At 29.5% G+C, this 11,655-nt stretch overlaps 1 protein-coding gene across 5 annotated transcripts in view; it reads left to right on the top strand.

Moving 5' to 3' along the window:
- The first annotated feature begins 9,074 nt into the window (after positions 1-9,074).
- The window catches only part of LOC108688093 (extracellular sulfatase SULF-1 homolog), an 86,918-nt gene continuing 84,337 nt past the window's right edge, over positions 9,075-11,655 (top strand). For all 5 annotated transcript variants that reach the window (XM_018194212.1, XM_018194229.1, XM_018194196.1 and 2 more), the window contains exon 1: positions 9,075-9,363. The gene's annotated coding sequence lies outside the window, so the exon portion shown is untranslated. The remainder of the gene's footprint in view (positions 9,364-11,655) is intronic.

Raw genomic sequence — 11,655 nt, 5'->3', positions numbered from 1 at the left:
TATATATATCAAGGGCTATATTCCAAATTTACTGCCAGCACTAAAAATGCTGGCAATTTACGTCACGTGCATTATAGATTTTTAGTACTGGCATTTTTAGTACTCAATTTTAGAACACAGCCTAAGTATGATTTGTAAATGTATTTTTATCTTTATTTTTATTTTGTTTTATATTATAACGTTATATCTATTCAAATTTATGCATTAATTTTATATAGGGAAATTGTTATCTTTTATTTGTCTATTTATATTTTCATAAAAGCAAAACTGAAAAATGGTGCTGGTGAATACGAAGACATTGTTTTTTTCTTTTACATATTGATCGCGTATTAGCTTGGACATAAAATAATTTGCTTAGATATAATATTTATATATAAATAGGAAATGTTGTTTAATTTTGACTCATTTATTACAGTTATAATATTACAGTTATAATAGTGATATTATATCGATAATGTGTACTTGAAATAAAACTTCAAAAAATGTTATTAAATTACTAAATTATAACTGTAATGAACATTCGCGAACTCTTGTACAATACGATTGAAATGGATCTAATGCCGACAAAATAGTTTGTCATTTGTAATTTATATTATAGTTATATGATACATAAAATATAGATGTAGTTATAAACTGTGAGACTGTAATAACAACGTATAAGTGAGAAAGTAATTTTATATTTTATATATAAGTGTAGAACAAAAAATACTTTTATGATAATGCAATTATTTACAACGTAACTTATATGATGTAATTAATTCTTATATTGTCATTATCAAAAATTATGTAATATTAGTTTATCGTGGCAAATTCTTTTCCTACAAGTGTGAAAATAAAATTGATATGCGAAGTAATGATGTAAATAACTAAGCAAAAATGAATGAAAATGTCTTTATATCAAAATGTAAATTTAAAAAATATAATGATATCCTAAATATGAATATATACTCATATGTGTCTATAATTAAATATATATAATTAAAATACATATACAGTGGAATTCTCTGTTTATCCGAACTTGTCGAGAGGAGACAATTCTGATATAATTGAATGGTTCGGATAATAGAGGTTCATTACTTCTCTCTATCAATACTTATTAATTCCGATGACTGATAATAAGAGCCGCTGTTCAGAAAATTAGTCGAGCATATCGAGGTATTTTATTTGAACTATGACGTCATAATTCACGTATGAGGATATTTGAATCTGTGAGCATGAATTGTTCATTTAATAAATGAATGGGCTGTAGATAAACGGAAGTCTATTGTCGATTAATAAGCATATATTTTATCTTTATTTAGTAAAGCATATATCTTAATTTATTTTAGCTATATTTTTCTATTTTTATTTTACTTTTTTCTTGAAACATGATTATCGTGATTATTTTGTTTTATATGGAAGAGATAGTAAGCTAGCTCTAAGAAGAATAGCAAAACCGAATCAAATTACGAAATTTATTTAAAATTAATTCCATTTAAATGAATTAATCGAAATTTAATATGCATTTTCCGAAATGGCAATAACTTAATAATTTTATAAAATATAGTTTAATCAAACCGCTCTTTTATTTCCTGTAGGGCGAATCTTTCTGATTTTTATTAACCGATTAAACAATATAATTTCGTTATGTATATATGATCATTTGAGAGGCAATGCAGTTTTGCAGTCCAAGATGGATGAAATTCCAAATGAGAGAATTGTCTGTGTCTGTTTAGAGCGATTATTTGAAGGGTTGATTAGTCGTAATGAATGTCGCGTGGGCCATGACAGGGCGCGCGTGGTTGGTCGTCTTATCTCTTCAGGAAAAGACGAACGGAAGGTGAAAAGAGGAATAAATGGAAAAGACAAAGAAAGAGAGAGAGAGAAGCGAAGCTCGGTTATTCTTAATGATAATGATCGCGTCCGGGATATACGGCAACTCGATTGGTGCAAACGAAAGTGCCGCCCCGAGGGTGACGATGACGATGATGATGATCTAATCGTTACAAAGACGTTCATACGAGGTCTATGTTGAAACACGAGGGAACATGTGAACGATACAAGATTATGTATTAAAAAAAAAAATCATCAAAAAAAAGAATCAATTTATAGATATACAATAACAGACAGCACATTCCTTGATCTTACTCCGTGTTCCGTTAAAAAGAAGCATATACTCATCAACTTTTTATCAATTCTATCAGCATCTTTCTTCAACTCGATACTTTAGACAGAAAGAATAACAATTCAAGCTACCTTCTTTCTTTCTACACTGATAGTGACAATTCTTAGGAATGCGCAATCCATCCTTAATACGTACGTATTATGTAAAAAGACTAAGTGAAAGAATTCCAAGGATGCGTAATAATTTGTTCATCCCATCAGAAACTTATCTAAATCTTTGTGAAATTTTTATTCCACTACTTATTCACAATTTTATTCACACATTTAACTTTTAATACACAATGAAATCAATCAGAATCTTTTTTTTCTTTTCTTTTACTAAAATAAAAGACTTTGATCTAAATTAAAGCTTAAACATTCTCCTTGATAATTAAAAAAATCAAAATGAGTTACAGAAATTGACCTACAAAAACTGGACGTTGAAGATTTTGAAAAATATAATAGATATTGCAGATGGAGTCAGACATAATTTCTCCTACACAAATAAATACAAGTATTTATTATTTCAAGGGTTTATTGAGATTCAAATTGTGACTCTCAATTTTTGGAGAGTGGAGTTTGTTTATATTCCCCCCTAATAAACTGAAATTAACATAAATGAAAATTTATATTATTCTGAATAATATTTAAAGTTGTAAGGCTGTATTTTCTTGCACTGAATAATATTTAAAGTTGTATTTTCTGTATTTTCTGTATTTTCTTTATGCATTATACATTGTGCGAAGGTCTGTACTCCGGCCTTATGTCTCATTGTTTAAGTTTTTTTTTGTCTATCGTAACACCTGATCTTCTTACATTATGATTACGCGTATGAATCAATCACAAATTGTTTGCTTCAGCCATTAAGAAGACTTTATACTTTCTTACATAATGGATCATAGAAGATCATGATTAATCGATCTTTTACGCTTTCTGCGTTCGCAATCTCAGACGCAATTAAATTGCGTTAGATGAATTTTAAATACTACTAGGGAACAGGTGATCCTTTATTGAATAGTAGTAAGATAATGATCGCATCGTAATCATTATCTTGAAAGTGTTTCTTCTCTCATGCACCATTAAAGCACATTAAAGATACACGTGGTAACGAGACTGGCACGTGTCTCTATGTACAGTCACGCGTAAATAGTTAAAGTTCAAGCGCGTAACTTTCTCGTGATAGACACGCGTTCCGGAATCGTTGTTATACATAAACAATGTATATACATTCACCGGCAAAAAAACACTAAAGTTTAATATAAATTTTTAATATTTTCGATAGCGACAACTTATAAAAAATTATCATATCGAAATGAAAACTTAAATTAAAGTTTAAACATTCCTTTTGATAATTAAGAAATAATCAAAATGAGTTACAGAAATCGATCTACAAATATACTTTGAAAAATAGAATAAATATTGTAGATATACTGTAAATGGAGTCAGATATAAATTATTTCTCGTACACAAAAGAAGTACGTACAAGTATTTATTATTTCAAGGGTTATTGAGATTCATATTATTATCTTAACTTTTCTGGAGATTAGGACAATTTTTGGAGAGTGGGGTTTGAATATGTACCCCACTAATAAACTGACATAAATTTATGGAAATTTATATTCGTACCGAATATTTAAAGCTCGCTATATTTTCTTTCGCCGATAAACTAAATTGAAACCTTTTTTATTAAACATCTGATTTGTTATAAGAATAAGCGTCGAGTTGTATATTTCGTATATAAATTATGGAACTGCAATTACGCCTCGGAGGCAGCCAAGGAGACGCAACGGATTGACGAGAAAACATGTGGTATGTATGCTCTTGACACTTGATTGATTTCAACTCGATAAAATAAACACCCCGTTAAAAATGCTCTGTACTTGCAAAGGTTAATTTGTCCGCAATGCGTTACATAAGATGGATGAACGACTTCCTGGATATTTGGCGGATGTCGACAAGCAAGATTCGCACTATCATTTATTTATTAATCAGTATATATTAATAATCAAAAGTGATTTAGCTAAACTTGATGTTGATATTTTCTCGAGCCTAATTCGTATTTTTTATTCATTCTTGATCTTTGATATCTCTTCGAATGCGAATTAGAAAAGCACAAGCTTATTTAGATCGATCTTCTTAAGATTAATTTTAAGATGCGTATAAAAAGATTTTTTAAGACCTAGGAATATTTAAATATTCTTTCGGTATTTTAAATTTGACTTAAAAATTTCATTTATTATTTATTAAATACATATGTTAATATGGATGTGGTTTACTTTGAAACAACAATCATAAAAATGGATTGATTAATATTTTTTTTACCCACAAGGAAGTTGTAAACAAAAATAACAAAATGTTGTTTAACAGAGATTGAATTGCCATTGTTTTTTTTAATATCTATTCTCTAAATAGATTATAGTAGAATCTCACTTTAAAGAGCGAAAATTGAGCCAATTTTAAAAAAAGAATAATTCAATTTTCAATCTTTAAATGAAACGAATAAGATTTCACTCTTTACTGTTCGAGTTACTCTAAGTTTTAGAGAGTAACAGTGTGTATAAGTACCTTAACGCATGAATTAGCATATCGAGGTATAATGTTCCATATTTCAATTTCTCACATTATATAACTACTGATAATAACTATAAAATAATTAATTTGTTATAATAGTAATATATAATAAAATATATGTTTGTTTTATTATGGTGGAGTGTTTATTTTATCGAGCTGAAATCAATGAAGTGTCAAGAGCATACATACCACCACATGTTTTCCCGTCAGTCCGTTGCTTCTCCTCGGCTCCGAGACGTAATTGCAATTCCATAGTTTATACACGAAATATACAACGCTTATTCTCACAACAAATCAGATGTTTAAAGGTTTTAATTTAATTTATCGGCGAAAAAAAATACAGCGAGCTTTGAATATTTGATACGAATATAAAATTCCATTATGTATATGTCAGTTTATTAATCGGGTACATATATAAACTCCACTCTTCAAAAATTAGTAGTGCAATTAATAGTATTAAGGTAGATTTATTAGTAAGATATTAGTAGTAGAGGTATGAATTTCAATAATCCTTGAAATAATAAATACTTGTACGTACTTCTTTTGTGTATGAGAAGTTATTTATATCTGACTCCATCTACAGTATATCTACAATATCTATTCTATTTTTCAAAGTATTACTATACGTTTTATTATTATAAGTATTATTATAAGTATTTAATTAATTATTAAATTATAATAAAATAATTCTAACGCTATAATATTTAAGTATAAAACAGGCGTTTCAAATATCTCAATACGCATTTATATTCACAGACGTTGAAGACTTTGAAAAATAGAATAGATATTGTAGATATACTGTAGATGAAGTCAGACATAAATTATTTCTCGTACACAAAAGAAATACATATAGTATTTATTATTTCATTCATTGATTCACATAGCTATCGTAATTATGTCGTAATCACCACCAATTTTTGGAGTGAAGTTTGTGTATATATCTCATTAATAAACTGAAATAAACATAAATGGAAATTTATATTCGTACCGAATTTTTAAAGCTCGCTGTATTTTATTTGTATAAGAAACATATTTTTTTAATTAAGCGTATTTAAATGATCCTATATGCACATTACAACATCATCAGCATTATCACAGTTTTACGTTGGTATTCCTCGAATGTGCCTTTGGCACGATGCAACGACCGATATTCGCAGGGCGTTTCCTTGAAACTTTAGCTTATCGCTGTGCCCAAAATGTAGGGTCTGGAAGAGTCAGGTCAAGCTTCAGAGAGAACCTGTGAACAAGAATTTCTCACAAATTTCGGTCAGAGATCACGCCGTAGTTGCACCGAAGTTTCGACGATCCCATAAACGCGCGCGAATGCGCGCGATAAAGGTCATCTTTAAAGTTGTAAGAGTTTAAAGAGAGGGTGAAGGGTTAAAAGCGCGTCCATGACCCAGCGATATATCGGGGCGCAAAGTGGCGCGTCATGGCGCAGGTGGGTTTACGACATGCCGGCGTAAGTAATAGGAAGACGGACACGTAGCACCGTCAGTTAATAAAAGCCGAGCAATAAAAGCTTTCCCTTGCCCTTTCTACCCGACCTCGCGATCGAAACACCCGGCGTGTTGGAATATGCACGAGGAAATATTTTACCGTCGAGTCGCGTACGTGCAGCCGTTTTCGATACTAATTCTCACTAAAAGCTTTATGGCCTCGTGATTTTAATATGGTCACCGTCATTATTTTACATAAAGCGAAAATTTACGGAGATATTCCGTACCGCGCTTTACGATTATTGGTAACGTGCTTTTCGGAAAATATTCTCATTCTTGAGACGCAATTTGTTCTGCCCGATTCACTCCTTCAGTTGCGTTTTCGCGATCTAAGAATATCCGGCCGTGATGTATACGCGTCATCGCGATTCTTTTGCCGCATCGTAACGAGTGACATCGTTTGACATCGCGTGCGTGATTCTAGAGATTCTAACATTAGTAGCAATTTTCTAGAATTAGTATAGAATAATAAGTCAGGAATTATCAATTCTGACGCATTTATATCGATATAATAACGAGAATAAGTTTTAAAAATAGAATGAAGAGAATTCCAATTGAAAAACTAAATTGTTTGTAAATAATTGAACGTGTAAATTATTATATGGTAACAAGTCTATACTTGTTGCTTGCTCTTTTTGTATTCAATATCTTCGCTTTCTTTCTTTACGTTTAAATAATTTATGTGCAAAATTTTTGGAGGATTTTAAACAATGCAAACAAACATAGTGAATGCACATTACAATAAAAAAATTATAAAAATTATTATTAATAATTTTGTATCTCAATTCTTATTTTAATTTCAAATAATATAATTTTTATTTTATTTTTAAAATTAATTAAATATATACCATACTTTACGCCATTTTACAAATAAGATATTTTATAAACAGACTGTCTTATAGTTAAAAATTATTTATACTTATCTATATTTAATTTATATATTGAGATGTAGTCCACTTAATGCTATAAATATTTAGAAGTATTTGCTTATCCAATCAGAAGAAAGAATTTTACTAATCAAGGAATGCTTCAAAACAAGCATTAAATGAACCATACTCTTATACATTCGGCGTGAAATAATTAAAGTATAATCTTTTTTTTTTTTAAGTACCTAAATCTTAGAACGCAATTTTATATCTGATAAGAGAAACAATTTAATTTTTTAGAAATTTTCATATGGAAAAAATGGGTTTGTTAGGATATTTAAAAATTTAGCTAGATACAGATTTGAAAATTATTTTGTTTCAATCATCAAAATAATTATACTCTTAAACTAACTGCTAAAACTTTTTGTAGCATTGTCAACTCTTGTTAATTCTTAAATATTCTACATAATTATTTTAATAGTCCAATAAAAATTATTTTCAAATCTGTCTAGTTAAATTTTTAAATATTTTTAAATCGTTCTTTCCATTCAAGAAATATAAAACTTATTCGTTGTTATTTGAAATTTAAAAAAATTTAAAAAAATTTTTATACTAAAAATAAGATAAGTATGTACTTAGATATGCGTGCATGCGTGCGTGCGTACGTGCGTGCGTGCGTGTGTGCGTGTGTGTTGGAGAGAAAGAAAATAAAGATTTTGAATGCAAAAAGAGTAAGCAATACGAACAGACCTATATTTTCCGTTCGCGAAACGAAAGCTTTTCAAGAGTCATAAAAACGAATCGTAACCATCTTCACACCAATCGTTTATTTTCAAACGAGAGTGTCAAACATCAAGTGAGAAAACAGAACCAATATTTGGAAGTTGTTCTCAATCCGGAATTGCAGGGAGATCTACACGGAAAGAATGATTTTGTTGAAATATCCTCAGAATATCTAAAAACTCAGCTATGTAGAAATCTGAAAATAATTTTCTTGGAACTATTAAAATAATTATGCGGGAAACTCAAGCAATGAGTAATGCCACAAAAAATTTTATTATTCTAACAATCGACTTGAACGTAATTATTTTTATGGTTTAACAAAACTATTTTTAGATTTTACACAGTAAAAAATATTTGTGTTCGAAACGTTCCACTCAAGTCCTTATTAAAATTTTGTGTTGAATTTTTAATATCTCTGATTATTAATTAATTTAATGTGATTAATGTTATTTGAATATTTTGAGATAAATTGATATTCAACATTATTTAGTGTTAAACATAATTTATGAGTAAATTAACAAGTAATAAACAAAAATAATTTTTTAAAATATAAAATAAAATAAATTCTAAGTAAATAAAAAATGTACATTATTACATATTATAAATGTTAAATTTAATGAAGAAATATGATTGCTTACAAATTGTGTCAGTATGATATTTTTTGAATTAACTTTTTACATAATATTTATGTCACTTTTTTGCCATCCATTTTGTATTGAATCAATAAAAATTGAGTGAACCGTTCGGAACATGTAAAACATGTAAAATTTAAATTTTTCAACTGTGAATCCAGCTAAATTTTTAGATATTTCAACAAAATCATTCTTTCCGCGTTCTCGGATTTACGTCGCAAATCCTGAAAAGCGGATAACGAAAAGTTTCTATTTTATCGTGAAATTTCCAAGCTTCTCCATTCGTCGCCTGCGTGCGCGCGCGTCGTCGCGCGGGTGATTTCTCTTCCGCGCTGATAAATCAACGTCGAGATGTTCTCGACCATCCGCCAGGATCACCGCGATTTCGCGAGAGAAGGCGTTGTGTCGGTTCTCTCGTGGAAAGATGCATTTTACGCGACGTCGTAAGACCGCAGTGAGATTGTGTGATCGTCGCGACGTGTTTTCCAGCGGTGCAGCAGGGGAGGGAGGAGCAGCTGTTTCCAGGGACGAGTAGTAGTAGCAGCAGCGCGGCGGACCGACTCACCGACCGGCGACGAACTTCAGTCTGGTTGCGACCGTCGCGTGGTGAGATTGTGTCGCGGAGTAGATTCGTTCGTTGCGACGGTATCGTGTCATCTCGCCGCCACGTGCATCTGTGCGTTCGTTTCTGATCTCTCTCCGATCGCCGATCTGCACGTCCGTTTTCACCGGATCGAATTGCACATCGCGACAAGAGGACAAGAAGACGCCCGCCACCGTCGTCGTTCGAGTCCGGTTTGAGTTCATCTTCGGGAAGCAGTGTTGCCGATGAAAGTCCGGAATCGCTGGCTGGATCTTTTCTGCGTATAAGTAAGTCCTTTTTTTGTTTTCGTTTTCCTTTTTTTTTCTTCGCATACAACCCGTTGTTAACGTGTCGTACGTATGCTGTTCATGTGATTGTTATTGGAAACATTTTTTATGTATCTATCATTAACGGGAATGCGCAGACTAGTAAAATGTGCCGGTTCAGATATATTTCGATATTTACTTAGGTTAGACATAATACTTAAGTCCGGCTTTTTATTTGCTGGTTAATTTGATAATGTAAAAATTGTATTTTTCTATTTATCCTATTTATTCACTAAATTGATGATTTTGTAGTAAATATCTTTTATGTCTGTTTCTACCAACATAGTTTAATTTCAATCTTGGTTCAACTATTCTTTTTCTAGTTCTAAATATTAGAAAAAGATGAAGAGTAAGTTGAAGGAAGATTAAAATTAATATAGTTGGTAGAAACAGGTATTAAAGTTATCATTATAAAACCTTAGTTTAGTAATTAATTCTAATTAAAAAAACATAATTCTTTTATGTTATTTTCTCACTCTAGATAGAGTACGACATCAATAATTTTTCGAATAATAAATACAAACAATTGATTATAAATGGAACAAAAGCATAATTTATTATTTATGTATATCGTAATGTTTATAATTATGGAGAAAAATGTACAATATTATACGCTAAAATTCTAATTTATAGAATTATCAAGTTCAAATAGAGCCTACTTATGTAAAATTTATAATTCTTACATTATTATCAAGTTAAGTGAGGTTAAGTCTAAATTATAAGTTAAGTAGATTATGTAAAATCAAGCCTTAAAAGCTCCATATTTCGAGCTCCATAATCTCAACTTATTCATTCTCTAGCTTCTCTTTCTCTTTTTCCTTCTGTTTTATCCACTAAATAAATCACATTTATTTAAAAATGAAACATCCGATTGTAAATCCGCAATTTTGGGAATATTTTCATCTCCTTCCGTGACTTAAATTAGTTTCAGTCTAAATTATTCGTACATTATATTAGATATTCTTTTATTTCGACGTGGTATTTCCGCAATTATTGTTTTTGACAACTATTGTTTTCTTCAATTGTTTCTAACGTTTAATAAATAATTTATGACCACGTCATAATTGCACCATGTGATACAAAAGATCCATTTAACGTTGCAAATGCTTCGTTGATCAATTAGAAAAAAGAATCTTACGAATTGACCAATCAGAATGCTTCAAAGCGTTTGCAATATTAATGCCTGTATCTGTTAATGTAAATTAATGTTAATCTCGGTTCAACTAATTCTTTATCTTTTTCTAAGAATTAAAAAATGATGAAGCGTAAGTTGAACTAAGATTAAAATTAATTTATATTAATAAAAAACGGACATTAGATATTCACTCTGAAAGAAAACCTATTTTTTTTAAGAGTTTCTTAACGTGCAATTTATAAAAAATACATGTTTCTTACTTTTGTAACGATTACGATTTATTTCGATACTTTAACATATCCAAAGCTTATTAAAATTGAAGGGAGAATTGGTTGTAGTCCCTTATCAGTCATATTTGCTTGACATTTGCCACGTTATAAACCTTTCATTACAATTTATGTTTGTTTCAATTTATTGGTAGATAAAAATGTATTTGAAGTTAAAAAAAATGTATTTGAAGTTATGTAATTGAAGTTACTTATAAAATAACGTAACTTAATAATAATTTATAATAATATAGTATTCATTACTTAATTAAACATTGCACGGAGAAAAATAATAACACGGAGAAATGGACCTTATAAGATTAATAAAAATATTCTGGTTTTTTTTTACCGAATTTGTGATAAATTTTATTTGCCTAAAAGTAAAAATACCGGAGATTTAAGAAAAAAGTACATTATAATTATAATATAATCATTTCAAGTGATTATTATCTTATAGTAAAATAAATCATACTTTCAGTAAAGTAAATTATACTTACCGTAAATCATACTATTTTCAAGATTGACAAGCACAAAGAACTCTCAGAACTTTTATACGCATATATTTTTTACTGCGCAGTAAAGTAAATTTTGTCAATAAAGAAAAATTTTTTGCTATAAAGTAAGAATGATTGTCGACAATCTCATTTATCAAAAAAAAATATATAAAGAAAATTTTACACAAGTAGATTCTATTTGATCTTAATAATTCTATAAATTAGAATTTTAGCGTATATCATACATTTTTCTCCGTGTAATTATAAACACTACGATATACATAAGATAAGATAATAAATCATGCTTTTGTTCCATTTATAATCAATTGTTTGTATTTATTGTTTGAGAAATTATTGA

The sequence above is a fragment of the Atta colombica genome, unplaced genomic scaffold, assembly GCF_001594045.1.
Source record: "Atta colombica isolate Treedump-2 unplaced genomic scaffold, Acol1.0 scaffold102, whole genome shotgun sequence".
Classification (NCBI taxonomy): domain Eukaryota; kingdom Metazoa; phylum Arthropoda; class Insecta; order Hymenoptera; family Formicidae; genus Atta; species Atta colombica.
The sequence above is the reverse complement of the archived record's forward strand: the minus strand, read 5'-3'. Positions and strand labels throughout refer to the sequence as shown.